Consider the following 4,461-nt stretch of genomic DNA (forward strand, 5'->3'; position numbering starts at 1 on the left):
AAGAGTCACAGCTTTTATAGAATTTGTCCAACAGGTTTTCTGGCTTATGCTAGAAGCCTCCTCCCCCCAGAAAAAGACCCTATCTCAAAAAAACACCACTAACAAAAATAAAAACATTAAGTTATACAATTACTACTGGGTCAATTAAAAGTAAAAATATATTTATAAACATCAATTCCTATAACTTAAATATATACATTTTTATTAGTCAATTCTACCTCAGCAATAAAGATGGAGGGAATGAGAAGTACAGGAATGTAAAATAGTGCTAAGTAAAACATACACAAATTTCTTTTTTTTATTATTATTATTCATTTATTCATATGTGCATACATTGTTTGGGTCATTTCTCTCCCCTGCCCCCCTCCTCCACCCTCTCCCCCCCACAAATTTCCTAACTGTAAACTCAATCAAGGTAGGAGCTTGCATGATCTGAAATAACATTAAGTACCTCCTTTGTGTTGACCATTTAATAAGATATTCAATGCTTGAAACAAGTTTTTTTTTTTGCAGTACCAGGACTTGAACTCAGGGCTTACACCTTGAATTCCACTACACCAGCCCCTTTTTTTATGATGGGTATTTTCAAGATAGGGTCTCATGAACTATTTGCCCAGGCTGGTTTTAAAATGCAATCCTCCTGATCTCTGCCTCCTGAATAGCTAGGATTACAAGCGTAAGCCACTGACACACGGCTCATGTTTGAGGCCATGACTACCACTGAAACCAGAGTTTGGGACCCCAGGCCCAACTTCCTGGGCTTCCATGTGAGTTCTGGTCACTTGCTACTATATGCCAAATAAAGAGACACAGTGAAGGGCAGAGAAAGATTTACTACATGGTCCAGGACATGCCATGGGAAGAAGCAAAGTAAGACTCAGCCCCCCATTTTCAGCTATCTTTGGGGTGCAGACATGAGCTTTGACTTAGATACACAAACAATAAAGAGCAGGACATAAAGGTATGCATAGGTAAACAGTCCCAGTCACAGGTGTTTCTGTGGTTGAGGGGGGCTTAGTTGACCATTATCTCAGTCCTTGTTCTCTAAGGATTCCATCATCACTTGAGAGAGACAATCTGGCGTCCAAGAGATGATCACTCCTGCTTCAGGGTGCAGCCTGATCATCATAGTTGTCCTCAACTATTAACTATTTGGAGGGTGGTCTGTCCTGCAAGGCTCTGCTATTCCTGGGGTAATTGTAAAGATGTTATCCATCATTCCTGTCCTTTCTCGATTCCAAGGTGGCTGCAGGAGAGAATGGTTCAGAGCAAAGGACGACAGGAACAAAATGGAGACAGGATGCCAAGTTTTTCTCCTGATTTTAGTTAATCCATGGACCCAAGTAAGGAGGTGCTTTTCTGCAAAAGCAGTTGAAGCACCTATTCTTTTTGTTTGTTTGTTTTTACATATAATAGTTGTGTGGGGGGGTGGTGATACATTTTCAACACCTCTTACACTTTCACAACAAGAAAAAAATTCAAACAGCACAAAATAACCAATAGAAGCAGACCCTTCCCCAGAGTAACCTCACTTTAGAGTTTTTGTTATTGTTTTTTAATTTTTTTTCAGTTCTTTATATATTCTAGATTTTAATCCCTTAGATGAATATAAAGATTTTCTCCCATTCTATAGACTGTCTCTTCACCCTATTGATTGTTTTTTTAACTCTCTTATGTTTATGTTTAGCTTCTTTTATGTTTTTTAAAGATAAAAAAGTATCCCTGCTGGCTACCAGTGACTCAAGCCTGAAATCCTAGCTACACAAGAGACAGAGATCAGGAGGGCAAATAGTTCCTCAGACTCTATCTTGAAAATACCAACACAGAAAAGGGCTGGCGGAATGGCTCAAGTGATAAAATGCCTGGTAGCAAGTGTGAGGCCCTGAGTTCAAACCCCAGTACTGTTTAAAAAAAAAAAAAAAAGGACCTCTGAGTTCAAGCCCCAGTCCCATCAAAAAAAAAAAAAAAAAGGTGATTTATTAGGAAAGCATGAGTACACTTTGAGACCTGAAAGTCAACTGCTAAACAGGAACAGTGCACTTCAGAGGGGTGAGGGACAGGTGGTTGGATAAGGGCCAAAACAGGTCTACTTAAAAAAAAAAAATCAAGACAAGTGTTTTTTTCAAAATAAATCTCTTTGGCCCAGCATCATTGTCCCAGCTACTCAGGAGCTAGACACAGGAAGATAGAGACTTCCAGGCCAGCCCAGGCAAAGGTAGTGATGAGATCCTCTCTCAACAAAAAATGTGTGTGTAGCCGGGTGCTGGTAGCTCATGCCTGTAATCCTAGCTTCTCAGGAGACCAAGACCAGGAGGATCTCTAGTTCTTGAGACCCTATCTTGAAAAATCCCTTCACAAAAAAAGGGCTGGTGGGGCAGCTCAAGGTGTAGGCCCTGAGTTCAAACCTCAGTACCGCAAAAAAAAAAAAAAAGTGTGGGGCGGGTTTTGGATGTAGCTCAAGTGGCAGAGCACCTGCCTAGCACGCACAGGGCCCTGGGTTCAATCCCCAGGATCGCAAAAGAAAACAAAAATAATCTTTGTTACCCAGTGAACAGTGAACATTGGCCCAGACACTGTAGTTTTCAGAGGAACCAGATGAAGCACCCCGAGGTCCACATGAGTGGGTAACAGGAAATATAAAATTTAACTTACCAAAAACAGCTTCCAAAATTCAGAGTCTTTGTTTGTTTGTTTGTTTATTGACAGTACTGAGATTTGAGCTCAGGACCTGTGCTGTTAGGGTAAGATGCCGGCCACCTTCTGAGAGGACAAGGGACACTCGAGACAAAGGAGGTCACACTGTGAGGTTTATTTCTAGCCGGGCTAGGGTCCGAGCATCTGCCTGACGCAGCAGGTTTCAGCAAGGACCCTGAGAGAAAAGCTTAAGCAGATCTTGTACTCTTTAAAGCATCAATCATCGTCACATAGGAATTCCTCATGCCCCTGGGGTCACATTTTCCTGATCTTGCCCTCATCCTGGTGGTGGGGTAATATTATTTATTGGGAACTGGGGAAACACCAGAGGCTTACTTATCAGGTTACAAGGAATGTGTTCTCCCATAAATTAGGGGCTAGTAGTGGAATAGAAACCTAAGGTTTAGATAAGAACAGCAGGGAGTCCTGCTTTGGAAAGTTTATTTACAAGTGGAGACAAAGAAAGGCAGGGATGGGTGCTTATCTCTGCATGGTGCCTTTCATCTCGGTCCCAAACTCTTGCATGGCTCTAATGAGCAATTCCTCACAGCTCTGTCCAAAGTTACAGCTTTTAATTGACAGTTTACCATGTTTTACAACCCTGTTTCAAGGCTATCTTCCTCTTCACGAGGTTACCCAAGGGTCATGCCAGTTATAGCTGATTTCTAGGCTAGGTGGGCTGCCAGTTAAAGGCCCCAACATTCCCCCCTTTAGATGTTCATAATGAGGAATCATGCTCATTTGGATGATATGCATAAATATTTTCAGGGCTAGGTAGCCCTTCATATTGCTGTCTCAGGACCATGAGTTGGACTGTACTAACTCGATCTTTTATGAAGGTCACTAGCTTATTCAGAATGCATGGGCCGAAAGTTAGGATAAGCAGCAGTATAACCAAGGGACCCACCAGGGTGGAGACCAAGGTAGTAAACCAGGGGGACCTATTGAACTAAGCTTCAAACCAACCTTCTTGGGCCTCTCTTTCCCGCTTTCTTTTTGCCAGTCCTTCCCTCACTTTAGACATAGACTCCCTAACTACTCCCAAATGATCAGCACAGAAACAACATTCCTCCCCTAAGCGGCACATATTCCCCCCTGTTGAAGGAACAATAAGTCTAGCCCCCATCTGTTCTGGAGTACTACCTCAGATAGGGAGGTAAGAGATTTTTCTAGGTGACTAATGGTGGCTTCTATTCTCTCTAGGTCCTCGTCTATGGCCACACGCAGCGAGGACATCCCACTATGTTGAGCAGCCAGGGATGCTATGCCAGTTCCTGCTCCGGCCACTCCTAGGCTAAGAAGGGTAGCAATGGTTAATGCAGAAATAGGCACTCTGTTTTTCCTCTCACCTGTTCCTGTATTCCAGTATGAATATAGGCTCTCCTCAGAATGATAGATGATGCGGGGCAGCACAGTCACTAGGACACAGAATTCCCTGGAGCCGTTAAAGACATTAGTCGATAGGCAAGGGGTGAGCCCAGACTGTGAGCATATCCACCATCCATTGTCTTTTGGAATTACCCATTTAACACCATTGCCCCAAGTGGGGTTGATATCTACAACAGCACATAGGTCCTGTTTCCCCGCCGGCACCTTCCCTAAGCAGGTTACTTGGCTACTCATTTGTTGTATGGTCAGACCTCTCTTACGGTTTCCCCAGGAACATTGAGTGGGGTTTTCACTAGTTGAGACATTGTAGGTGGCATTTAGTCCTATTGCCTCATAGAATGGGGGCCTCACATCATAGCACAGCCAGCAGGAGGTAGT

At 43.2% G+C, this 4,461-nt stretch overlaps 1 non-coding gene across 1 annotated transcript; it reads left to right on the forward strand.

The window, feature by feature from the left end:
- On the forward strand, positions 1-61 carry LOC141414389 (U7 small nuclear RNA). The gene has a single exon (XR_012439428.1). It is a non-coding gene; the product is annotated as a U7 small nuclear RNA (small nuclear RNA).
- The last annotated feature ends 4,400 nt before the right edge of the window (positions 62-4,461 follow it).

Source organism: Castor canadensis, chromosome 11, assembly GCF_047511655.1.
Source record: "Castor canadensis chromosome 11, mCasCan1.hap1v2, whole genome shotgun sequence".
In the NCBI taxonomy this organism is placed as follows: domain Eukaryota; kingdom Metazoa; phylum Chordata; class Mammalia; order Rodentia; family Castoridae; genus Castor; species Castor canadensis.